Raw genomic sequence first — 13,706 nt, 5'->3', positions numbered from 1 at the left:
CCCTGGGTTCCTCTTAATGCAAGACAATGCTAGACCTCATGTGGCTGAAGTGTGTCAGCAGTTCCTGCAAGATGAAGGCATTGATGCTATGGACTGGCCTGCCCGTTCCCCAGACCTGAATCCAATTGAGCACATCTGGGACATCATGTCTCGCTCTATCCACCAACAGACTGTCACCAACAGACAGTGTTGCACCACAGACTGTCCAGGAGTTGGCAGATGCTTTAGTCCAGGTCTGGGAGGAGCTCCCTCAGGAGACCGTCCGCCACCTCATCAGGAGCATGCACAGGCGTTGTAGGGAGGTCATACAGGCACGTTGAGGCCACACACACTACTGAGCCTCATTTTGACTTGTTTTAAGGACATTACATCAAAGTTCAATCAGCCTGTAGTGTGTTTTTCCACTTTAATTTTGAGTGTGACTCCAAATCCAGACCTCCATGGGTTGAAAAATTTGATTTCCATTTTTAATTTGTGTGTGATTTTGTTGTCAGCACATTCAACTATGTAAAGAACAAAGTATTTCAGAAGAATATTTAATTAATTCAGATCTAGGATGTGTTATTTTTGTGTTCCCTTTATTTTTTTGAGCAGTGTATATATATATAAAAAACTTATACTTACCTCCTCCAGGATGCGATGCAGGCCTCTTCCGGCCTGTGTCCCTCGCTGGCTCAGGCGGCGCAATGACGTCAGCAGCTGGCAGCCTATCAGAGGAACAGGGAAGGGACACACCTCTCCCTCCCCTGCCACAGCACAGACATTTGTATCGCCATCCTGAGGACGGCGATACAGATGGATGACTATAGAGATGAGTGAGCGCTTCCATAATGGAAGCACAGCACTCTTCTCCTGCTGTGCCCTGCCGGCGCCCCCCAACTGACAGCGCCCCGGCCCGCCCGGTACAAGAAACAGCCCTGATTGTTGTCACATGTACCACACAGCCAGTACTTGCCAGATATTCCTGCAGCTCCTTTAATGTTGCTGTAGGTCTCTTGGTAGCCTCCCAGACCAGTTTTCATCTTGTCTTTTCATCAATTTTGGAGGGACGTGCCATATTTTCTCCACTTGATGATGACTGTCTTCACTGTGTTCCATGGTATATCTAATGCCTTGGAAATTATTTTGTGCCCTTCTCCTGACTGATACCTTTTAACAATGAGATCCTTCTGATGCTTTGGAAGCTGTCTGTGGACCATGGCTTTTGCTGTGGGATGTGACTAAGAAAATTTCAGGAAAGACCAACTAGAGCAGCTGAACTTTATTTGGAGTTAATCAGAGGCACTTTAAATGATGGCAGGTGTATGCTGACTCCTATTTAACAGGATTTTAAATGTGATTGCTTAATTCTGAACACAGCTACATCCCCAGTTATAAGGGGGTGTGCACACTTATGCAACCACATTATTTTTGTTTGTTTCTTTGTTTTCTTCCCTCCACCTAAAAGATTTCAGTTTGTTTTTCAATTGAGTGGTACAGTTTATAGGTCACATTAAAGGTGGACAAAGTTCTGAAATGATTTATCTTTGTCTCATTTTTTTACATCACAGAAACCTGACATTTTAACAGGGGTGTGTAGACTTTTTATATCCACTGTATGTGTTTGTGTATCTGTAGAGTTTCAATTTGCATTATATTTACTATTGCAGCTGTCTCTGACATCTTTGCTTGTGGAGCTGCAGCTTCAGAGCTCAGTCGGTTTTCCCTGTGAATTGCTTTTCTCTCAATGTTCTAGGCTCTGTCTTCTCTACCTCTCATTAGACTGTGCGGTATGTGATTTCTGTATTTGCTGTATTTGTATTGTTTTCTCTGACATACTGCTTGTGGAGCTGCAGGTTCACAGCTCAGTGCGTGTTGTAAAAAGGTTGCAAATCTTCATTATACCTCTTACAAAGAAGTTTTCATCATTTACAGTAACTGTTGCATTGGGTTACGACCTGACCCTGTTGCAGTTACAATACAATGTAGTTTAACTGTTAAACTGCAAAGTAGAAGTTGCTGGAATATTCCAGCATTATTATAATGTTATATTTACGCATGCTACATATCTCCCTGCACTTGCACCAATGTGATATGCCATGCCGTAATGATCAGAGCAAGGGGTATCTGCATATGGTTTGTTATTTAATGTTATGTAATGTAATGTAAGGTTATGCCATGTATTAATATGTTACATATTATACCTAGCATAGCTGTGTATGGGTGGCACAACCAGGGTTAATAAACCTGGTTTAGCAGCTTGCAGGAGGTTGGGTTGGGATCCTGGATCCTCCCTCAGCTCAGTTAGTTAGTTATAGGGAGAGAGGGAAGCAGAGAAGAGGGAAGCAGTGACCAATGCTTCCACTCCTTAGGCCCAAGAAAGCTTCAGAGACTCTGCACATTCTACAGAAACAGTGAAGAGAAAGAGAGGAGGACTCTTAGGCCCCTTTCACACGGGCGAGAATTCTGTGCGGGTGCAATGCGTGAGGTGAATCCAGACTCATTCACTTCAATGGTGCTGTTTAAATGAGCGGTGATTTTCATGCATCACTGGTCTGTTTCCGTGAAAATCGCAGCAAGCTCTATAGTGTGCGTTTTTCATGCAACGCAGGCCCCATAGAAGTGAATGGGGCTGTGTGAAAATAGCAAGCATCCGCAAGCAAGTTCGGATGCAGTGCATTTTTCACACATGGTTGCTAGGAGACGATCGGGATGGGGACCCAATCTTTATTATTTTCCCTTATAACATGGTTGTAAGGGAAAATAATAGTATTCTTAAAACAGAATGCTTAGTAAAATAGTGATGGAGGGGTTAAAAAATAAAAAACAATAAATAAACTCACCTTAATCCACTTGAACGCTCAGCCTGGCATGTCTTCTTTCTTTTTTGATGAAAAGGACCTGTGGTGACGTCACTGCGCTCATCACATGGTCCATGGTGTGATGGACCATGTGATGAGCGCAGTGACGTCATCAAAGGTCCTTTAGCCAGGTCCTGAATAAAGTAGAAAGAAGAGGAGATCCACTACGCGATCAAGTGGATGGGGTGAGTTAAATTTGTTTATTATTTTTAACCCCTCAATGGACATTTTACTAAGCATTCTGTATTAAGAATGCTATTATTTTCCCTTATAACCATGTTATAACGGAAAATAATAAAATCTACAGAATACCTAACCCAAACCCGAACTTCTGTGAAGAAGTCGAGGTTCGAGTCTGGGTACCAAACATGCTAATTTTTCCTCACGCGCGTGCAAAACGCATTAAAACGCTTTGCACTCGCGCTGAAAAATCGTGCATTTTCCTTCAACTCATTCAGAAGTAAAAGTTATTTGAGCAGCTCTCACCTGCATAGGATTCCAATTCTGAGGCACGGAACAGCTCCTTCACCCGGATTAGGAGCAAGCGAAGATAATTGCGAAGAAGAAAGGTTTGTTCAGCCCGTCTTAGTGGTAATCCAAAGGCACTTTATTGAGTATACAATATTAAAAACATTCAGGTACATAATGCGTTTCAGACAGAAAACAATTTAGCCCTTACTCATGACTGCCTGTCAATGGAGTCGGTGAGTCCTTTTTTTTTTTTTCAGAAGCAGACTAGGGGCACTAATGGGGGTATAATTCTTCCTGGGGGCACTTATGGAGGACATTATTCTTCCTGGGTGCACAAATTGGGGGTATTATTTTTCCTGGGGGCACAAATGGGGGCATTATTCTTCCTAGGGGCACAAATGGGGGCATTATTCTTTCTGGGGGGCACTAATGGGGGCATTATTCTTCCCGGGGGCACAAATGGGGGACATTATTCTTCCTGGGGGGCACTAATGGGGCCATTATTCTTCCTGGGAGGCACTAATGGGGACATTATTCTTCCTGGGGGGAACTAATCGGGACATTATTCTTCATGGGGGGCACTAATGGGGCATTATTCTTCCTGGGGGCACTAATGGGGGCATTATTCCTTCTGGGGGGACAAATGGGAGGCATTATTCTTCCAGTAGTTTTGCCAAGATATGTGTCCCCTTCACAGTAGTTATGCCCAGATATGTGCCCCCTCATAGTAGTTTTGCCAAGATATGTGCCCCCTCACAAAAGTTATGCCCAGATGTGTCCCCTCACAGTAAATATGCCCAGATGCATCCACTCACAGTAGTTATGCCAAGATATGTGCCCTCTTCATAGTAGTTATGCCCAGATGTGTCCCCTCACAGTAGTTAAGCCCAGATATGTGTCTCCTTCACAGGAAGTAAAAAAAAAAAAAAGTAAATACTCACCTAGTTTCTCCGGTGACCACAGCTCGTCACAGCAGCAGCAGGCAGTATACTGTTACACATCGCGCTGCTGTGTAGGAGGAGCAGGAGAGGCTAACTCCTGGCTAGCACGCAACTCCTACACAGACCAACAGTGAAGTGTGTGACAGTACATCATGCTGCTGCTGCTGGGGAGTCCCAGCATCTGCCGTGAATGGCGAACAGCTCCCTGCATCACCATTACAATCAGCTGAGAGTGGGACATACCTCAGAAACCAGGACCATGGGACAGACACCAAAATCCAGGACTGTCCCACAGGATCTGGTATGGTTGAGAGGTATGACTTTACCATGAGATTATATGCACAGTTGCTATGCATACCATGTGCTCAATGTGTGAAGCAGAGTGAGACATTGAAGAGTGAGCTGGTGTCACGGGTAGTACGGGGAAGGAGAGACAACCAAAGGGAACAACAACAAAACAACAACAGACTAGGCCCTAAACCTAGGGAACAAAGAGGTCACTTCCTAGCAATCCCTGATTTTCTCCCTAAGCTGCTAACAACATGTGCAAATCTCAAAGGTAGAAATGCACATGCACAGGAACCTGAGACTGCTGAAACACTGCACCAAACCATCAGCTTAGGGAACAGGGAAAGAGGCAACCGGCTCCTTCCAAACTGAAGGAGCTAGTGTCTCCCTGAGGCCTAGTCAAAACAGACGCACCAAGAAAGGGAAAAGGACTTAGCTTGAGAAGCCACTGGAACAGGAGAACCACCACACAAGCAAAGCACTCCACAGAAGAACTAATAGCCTCAGGGAAACAAATGAGTGGCGGAACATATAAAGAGCCCCCTGACTGATAATGAGCAGCATCTGCGAAGGGGTGAAGTACCCCCCCTTCTACGGGTGACCTCCGGGCACCCAGGACCAACTTTATCATTGTGGTCTTTGTGAAAGGCCTTCAGAAGCCGACTGGCATTCACATCAGTCACCGGGACCCACATTCTCTCCTCCGGACCGTAATCCTTCCAATGAACGAGGTATTGAAGGGAACCCCGAAGGACACGTGAGTCAACAACTCTGGAAATTTGAAACTCCAGATTCTCGTCAACCATGACAGGTGGAGGTGGCAAGGAAGATGGTAAAGCAGGTTCCACATAACTCTTTAACAAAGATTTATGGAAGATATTATAGATCTTCCAAGCCTGTGGAAGTTCAAGGTGAAAAAAAAAAAACGGATTAATAATGGCAGAGATCTTGTATGGACCAATAAATCTTGGACCTAACTTCCAGGATTGCACTTTCAACTTAATGTTCTTAGTGGACAACCGCACCAAATCACCCACATTTAGGTCCGGACCAGACACACGTTTCTTGTCAGCCATACGTTTATACCTATCGCCCATCTTTTTTAAATTGATTTAAATTTTTTGCCAGATAGATGAAAAGGAAGAAGCAAATCTCTCCTCATCAGGTATACCAGAGGAACTAATCCAAGAGAACGTACCAAACTGAGGGTGAAACCCATATGCACCAAAAAATCACGAAGGATATTCAAAGAAAATTCAGACAACGACAAAAATGAGGACCACTCCTCCTGATTCTTAGCAACAAAACACCTCAAATATGTCTCCAGATTCTGGTTAATGCATTCAGTTTGTCCACTCGACTGAGGGTGAAAAGCCAAAGAGAAGGACAAACGAATCCCCAGGCGAGTACAGAAAGCCTTCCAGAATCTGGACACAAATAGAGTCCCTCTATCAGACACCACATCAGAGGGAATGCCTTGTAATTTCACAATGTTATCAACAAATTCCCAAGCCAGAGTTTTGGCATTGGGAAAAACCAGAAAATGGAATAAAGTGTGCCATCTTTCTGAAGCGGTCGACCACCACCAAAATCACCGTCATCCCTGAAGAACTGGGCAAATCGGTGATAAAGTCCATGGACAAGTGCGTCCAGGGACGGGATGGACAAAGGAAGAAGAGATCCTGAGGGCCGAGTATGAGTCACCTTGGCACGTGCACAGGTCTCACAAGCTGCCACATAGCCCTCAACACTCTTACGTAAACCCGGCCACCAGAATCTCAGAGAAATAAGATCAACAGTGGATCTGCTCCCAGGGTGTCCAGGAAGGACAGTATCATGATGTTCCTTAAACACCTTGTGATGAAGCTCAAAAGGAACAAACAGCCTCCCTGGGGGACAGGAATCAGGTGCCTTTCCCTGAATTTCCAACAGCTCTGCCTCCAGTTCAGGATAGAGGGCGAATACAACCACCCCATCAGCCAAAATCGGACCAGGATCCTCAGTATCAATCCCCCCCCCCCCACCCCCCAAGGAAAATACAGAACAAGGCATCCGCCTTGACATTCTTGACCCAAGGGCGAAAAGTGGTGCCTTGGGTTCAAACTTTTAGCCGACTCCAGGTAGGCCAGATTTTTATGAGCGGTCAATACAGTAATGGGATAAATCGCTCCTTCTAATCAATGATGCCATGCCTCAAAGGCCAACTTAATAGCCAGCAACTCTCTATTGCCAACATCATAATTTCTCTCGTCAGAAGAGATTTTTTTCGAAAAAAAAAAGCACAAGGGGCGCCATTTGCCAGGAGAAGGACCCTGCAACAGAACTGCACCAACTCCCACTTCTGATGCATCCACCTCAACAATATATGGTTGAGACACATCAGGCTGCACCAAAATGGGAGCAGAAGAAAAACATTTCTTTATAGTGGAAAAAGCATGTAACTAGAGTTGAGCGAACACCTGGATGTTCGGGTTCGAGAAGTTCGGCCGAACTTCCCGGAAATGTTCGGGTTCGGTATCCGAACCCGACCCGAACTTCGTCCCGAACCCGAACCCCATTGAAGTCAATGGGGACCCAAACTTTTCGGCACTAAAAAGGCTGTAAAACAGCCCAGGAAAGAGCTAGAGGGCTGCAAAAGGCAGCAACATGTAGGTAAATCCCCTGCAAACAAATGTGGATAGGGAAATGAATAAAAATAAAAATAAAATAAATAAAAATTAACCAATATCAATTGGAGAGAGGTCCCATAGCAGAGAATCTGGCTTCACGTCAGCAGAGAATCAGTCTTCATGCCATAGCAGAGAATCTGGCTTCACATCACCCATCACTGTAACAGTCCATTGTCATATATTTAGGCCCCGGCACCCAGGCAGAGGAGAGAGGTCCCGTAACAGAGAATCTGGCTTCATGTCAGCAGAGAATCAGTCTGCATGTCATAGCAGAGAATCATGCTTTACGTCACCCAACACTGGAAGAGTCCATTGTCAGATATTTAGGCCTAGGCACCCAGGCAGAGGAGAGAGGTCCCGTAACAGAGAATCTGGCTTCATGTCAGCAGAGAATCAGTCTGCATGTCATAGCAGAGAATCAGGCTTCACGTCACCCAACACTGGAACAGTCCATTGTCAGATATTTAGGCCCAGGCACCCAGGCAGAGGAGAGAGGTCCCGTAACAGAGAATCTGGCTTCATGTCAGCAGAGAATCAGTCTGCATGTCATAGCAGAGAATCATGCTTTACGTCACCCAAAACTGGAACAGTCCATTGTCAGATATTTAGGCCCAGGCACCCAGGCAGAGGAGAGAGGTCCCGTAACAGAGAATATGGCTTCATGTCAGCAGAGAATCAGTCTTCATGTCATAGCAGAGAATCAGGCTTCACGTCACCCAACACTGGAACAGGCCACTGTCAGATATTTTTAGGCCCCGGCACCCAGACAGAGGAGAGAGGTCCCATAACAGAGATTCAGGCTTCATGTCAGCAGAGAATCAGTCTTCATGTCATAGCAGAGAATCAGGCTTCACGTCACCCAACACTGGAACAGTCCATTGTCACATATTTAGGCCCAGGCACCCAGGCAGAGGAGAGAGGTCCCATAACAGAGATTCAGGCTTCATGTCAGCAGAGAATCAGTCTTCATGTCATAGCAGAGAATCAGGCTTCACGTCACCCACCACTGGAACAGGCCACTGTCAGATATTTTTAGGCCCCGGCACCCAGACAGAGGAGAGAGGTCCCATAACAGAGATTCAGGCTTCATGTCAGCAGAGAATCAGTCTTCATGTCATAGCAGAGAATCAGGCTTCACGTCACCCACCACTGGAACAGGCCACGGTCAGATATTTTTAGGCCCCGGCACCCAGACAGAGGAGAGAGGTCCCATAACAGAGATTCAGGCTTCATGTCAGCAGAGGAGAGGTTCATTCAACTTTGGGTTGCCCCGCAATATAATGGTAAAATGAAAATAAAAATAGGATTGAATGAGGAAGTGCCCTGGAGTACAATAATATATTGTTAAGGGGAGGTAGTTAATGTCTAATCTGCACAAGGGATGGACAGGTCCTGTGGGATCCATGCCTGGTTCATTTTTATGAACGTCAGCTTGTCCACATTGGCTGTAGACAGGCGGCTGCGTTTGTCTGTAATGACGCCCCCTGCCGTGCTGAATACACGTTCAGACAAAACGCTGGCCGCTGGGCAGGCCAGCACCTCCAAGGCATAAAAGGCTAGCTCTGGCCACGTGGACAATTTGGAGACCCAGAAGTTGAATGGGGCCGAACCATCAGTCAGTACGTGGAGGGGTGTGCACAGGTACTGTTCCACCATGTTATTGAAATGTTGCCTCCTGCTAACACGTTCCGTATCAGGTGGTGGTGCAGTTAGCTGTGGCGTGGTGACAAAACTTTTCCACATCTCTGCCATGCTAACCCTGCCCTCAGAGGAGCTGGCCGTGACACAGCTGCATTGGCGACCTCTTGCTCCTCCTCTGCCTTCGCCTTGGGCTTCCACTTGTTCCCCTGTGACATTTGGGAATGCTCTCAGTAGCGCGTCTACCAACGTGCGCCTGTACTCGCGCATCTTACTATGACGCTCCAGTGCATGAAGTAAGGTGGGCACATTGTCTTTGTACCGTGGATCCAGCAGGGTGGCAACCCAGTAGTCCGCACACGTTAAAATGTGGGCAACTCTGCTGTCGTTGTGCAGGCACTGCAGCATGTAGTCGCTCATGTGTGCCAGGCTGCCCAGAGGTAAGGACAAGCTGTCCTCTGTGGGAGGCGTATCGTCATCGTCCTGCGTTTCCCCCCAGCCACGAACCAGTGATGGGCCCGAGCTGCGTTGGGTGCCAGCCCGCTGTGAACCTGCTTCATCCTCTTCCTCCTCCACCTCCTCCTCATCCTTGTCCTCCTCGTCCTCCAGTAGTGGGCCCTGTCTGGCTACATTTGTACCTGGCCTCTGCTGTTGCAAAAAACCTCCCTCTAAGTCACTTCGAAGAGACTGGCCTGAAAGTGCTAAAAATGACCCCTCTTCCTCCTCCTCCTCCTGGGCCACCTCCTCTTCCATCATCGCCCTAAGTGTTTTCTCAAGGAGACATAGAAGTGGTATTGTAACGCTGATAACGGCGTCATCGCCACTGGCCATGTTGGTGGAGTACGCGAAACAGCGCAACAGGGCACACAGGTCTCGCATGGAAGCCCAGTCATTGGTGATGAAGTGGGGCTGATCCGCAGTGCGACTGACCCGTGCGTGCTGCAGCTGAAACTCCACTATGGCCTGCTGCTGCTCGCACAGTCTGTCCAGCATGTGCAAGGTGGAGTTCCACCTGGTGGGCACGTCGCATATGAGGCGGTGAGTGGGAAGGCCGAAGTTACGCTGTAGCACAGACAGGCGAGCAGTGGCAGGATGTGAACGCCGGAAGCGCGAAGAGACGGCCCGCACTTTATGCAGCAGCTCTGACATGTCGGGGTAGTTGTGAATGAACTTCTGCACCACCAAATTCAGCACATGCGCCAGGCAAGGGATGTGCGTCAAACCGGCTAGTCCCAGAGCTGCAACGAGATTTCGCTTATTATCGTACACCACCAGGCCAGGCTTGAGGCTCTCCTGCAGCAACCACTCGTCAGTCTGTTGTTCTATACCCCGCCACAACTCCTGTGCGGTGTGGGGCCTGTCCCCCAAACATATACGTTTCAGAACGGCCTGCTGACGTTTACCCCGGGCTGTGCTGAAGTTGGTGGTGAAGGTGTGTGGCTGACTGGATGAGCAGGTGGAAGAAGAGGAGGAGGAAGCTGAGTAGGAGGAGGAGGAGACAGGAGGCAAAGAATGTTGCCCTGCGATCCTTGGCGGCGGAAGGACGTGCGCCAAACAGCTCTCCGCCTGGGGCCCAGCCGCCACTACATTTACCCAGTGTGCAGTTAGGGAGATATAGCGTCCCTGGCCGTGCTTACTGGTCCACGTATCTGTGGTTAGGTGGACCTTGCCACAGATGGCGTTACGCAGTGCACACTTGATTTTATCGGATACTTGGTTGTGCAGGGAAGGCACGGCTCTCTTGGAGAAGTAGTGCCGGCTGGGAACAACATACTGTGGGACAGCAAGCGACATGAGCTGTTTGAAGCTGTGTGTGTCCACCAGCCTAAATGACAGCATTTCATAGGCCAGTAGTTTAGAAATGCTGGCATTCAGGGCCAGGGATCGAGGGTGGCTAGGTGGAAATTTACGCTTTCTCTCAAATGTTTGTGAGATGGAGAGCTGAACGCTGCCGTGTGGCATGGTTGAGATGCTTGGTGACGCAGGTGGTGGTGTTGGTGGTACATCCCATGTTTGCTGGGCGGCAGGTGCCAACGTTCCTCTAGAGGCGGAGGAAGAGGCCGAGGCGGCAGCAGCAGAAGAGATAGCAGGGGGAGCCTGAGTGACTTCCCTGTTTTTAAGGTGTTTACTCCACTGCACTTCATGCTTTGCATGCAAGTGCCTGGTCATGCAGGTTGTGCTAAGGTTCAGAACGTTAATGCCTCGCTTCAGGCTCTGATGGCACAGCGTGCAAACCACTCGGGTCTTGTCGTTAGCACATTGTTTGAAGAAGTGCCATGCCAGGGAACTCCTTGAAGCTGCCTTTGGGGTGCTCGGTCCCAGATGGCGGCGGTCAGTAGCAGGCGGAGTCTCTTGGCGGCGGGTGTTCTGCTTTTGCCCACTGCTCCCTCTTTGTCTTTTGCTACGCTGTTGGTTCGTTCTCACCACTGCCTCTTCCTCCGAACTGTGAAAGTCACTGGCACGACCTTCATTCCATGTGGGGTCTAGGACCTCATCGTCCCCTGAATCGTCTTCCACCCAGTCTTGATCCCTGACCTCCTGTTCAGTCTGCACACTGCAGAAAGACGCAGCAGTTGGCACCTGTGTTTCATCATCATCAGAGACGTGCTGAGGTGGTATTACCATGTCCTCATCATCAGGAAACATAAGTGGTTGTGCGTTAGTGCATTCTATCTCTTCCACCCCTGGGGAAGGGCTAGGTGGATGCCCTTGGGAAACCCTGGCAGCAGAGTCTTCAAACAGCATAAGAGACTGCTGCATAACTTGAGGCTCAGACAGTTTCCCTGATATGCATGGGGGTGATGTGACAGACTGATGGGCTTGGTTTTCATGCGCCATCTGTGCGCTTTCTGCAGAAGACTGGGTGGGAGATAATGTGAACGTGCTGGATGCACTGTCGGCCACCCAATTGACTAATGCCTGTACCTGCTCAGGCCTTACCATCCTTAGAACGGCATTGGGCCCCACCAAATATGGCTGTAAATTCTGGCGGCTACTGGGACCTGAGGTAGTTGGTACACTAGGACGTGTGGCTGTGGCAGAACGGCCACGTCCTCTCCCAGCACCAGAGGGTCCACTACGACCATGTCCGCGTCCCTTACTAGATGTTTTCCTCATTGTTACCGTTCACCACAATAAGAAAAATATTATTCGGGCCAATGTATTGAATTCAAATTCAGGCCTTTTTTTACAGACACCTAACACTATCTGGCTATCTATTTAGGTACCGTATTACACTAATACAGGCACACCAGTAATGACAGATTTAGCTGAATATAAATTTGAGGCCTATTATTTGGGCGCTGGGTGACAGGTATACGTTTACGGACAGAATTAGACTTGGATCTGCACTGTAGCGTGTGTGGGAAGTTCTTGAGAATTACCCTATCAGCACCTTGAATCTAATATACCCTTTTAGGGATAGATTTAAAGTAGGCCTGATACAGCAGAAACCACTAATTTTGAGAATTTCAAATTTGGGAATTGTTTTTCAACCCAGAACAAAAACTGTGCTTTGACGGACACTAAAAATAACTTGACCAGCTAAAACAGTAATGACAGATTTGGATGAATATAAATGTGAGGCCTATTTTTTAGGCGCTGGGTGACAGGTATACGTTTAATCACAGAATTAGACTTGGATCTGCACTGTAGCGTGTGTGTGAAGTTCTTGAGAATTACCCTATCAGCACCTTGAATCTAATATACCCTTTTAGGGATAGATTTAAAGTAGGCCTGATACAGCAGAAACCACTAATTTTGAGAATTGCAAAATTGGGAATTGTTTTTCAACCCAGAACAAAAACTGTGCTTTGACGGACACTAAAAATAACTTGACCAGCTAAAACAGTAATGACAGATTTGGATGAATATAAATGTGAGGCCTATTTTTTAGGCGCTGGGTGACAGGTATACGTTTAATCACAGAATTAGACTTGGATCTGCACTGTAGCGTGTGTGTGAAGTTCTTGAGAATTACCCTATCAGCACCTTGAATCTAATATACCCTTTTAGGGATAGATTTTAAGTAGGCCTGATACAGCAGAAACCACTAATTTTGAGAATTGCAAAATTGGGAATTGTATTTCAACCCAGAACAAAAACTGTGCTTTGACGGACACTAAAAATAACTTGACCAGCTAAAACAGTAATGACAGATTTGGATGAATATAAATGTGAGGCCTATTTTTTAGGCGCTGGGTGACAGGCTCAACTTGCGCCTGATGTAGTATATGGCCAAAAAATAACCACACTATTGATGGTTAAATGCACTTCGTGACAGGCTCAACTTGCCCCTGATGTAGTATATGGCCAAAAAAATAACCACACTATTGATGGTTAAATGCACTTGATGAAAGCTTGACCCTGATGTAGGATATAGCAAAAAATAACCACATTATTGATGGTTAAATGCACTTGGGTGACAGGCTCAGCTTGCCCCTGATGTAGTATATGGCCAAAAAATAACCACACTATTGATGGTTAAATGCACTTGATGAAAGCTTGACCCTGATGTAGGATATAGCAAAAAATAACCACACTATTGATGGTTAAATGCACTTGGGTGACAGGCTCAGCTTGCCCCTGATGTAGTATATGGCCAAAAAATAACCACACTATTGATGGTTAAATGCACTTGATGAAATCTTGACCCTGATGTAGGATATAGCAAAAAATAACCACACTATTGATGGTTAAATGTACTTGGTGGCAGCTTGTGCTGGCGCACCACAAGCCACAAAATGGCCGCCAATCACCCCAGAAAAAGGTGACTGAAAAACGCTCTGGGCAGCCTAAAAACACTGAGCAATTGAATAGCAGCAGTTCAATGATCCACAGCTGTAGATCGATCACTGAAT

Source organism: Bufo bufo, chromosome 1 (assembly GCF_905171765.1).
Source record: "Bufo bufo chromosome 1, aBufBuf1.1, whole genome shotgun sequence".
Classification (NCBI taxonomy): domain Eukaryota; kingdom Metazoa; phylum Chordata; class Amphibia; order Anura; family Bufonidae; genus Bufo; species Bufo bufo.
This window is presented reverse-complemented; position numbering follows the sequence as displayed.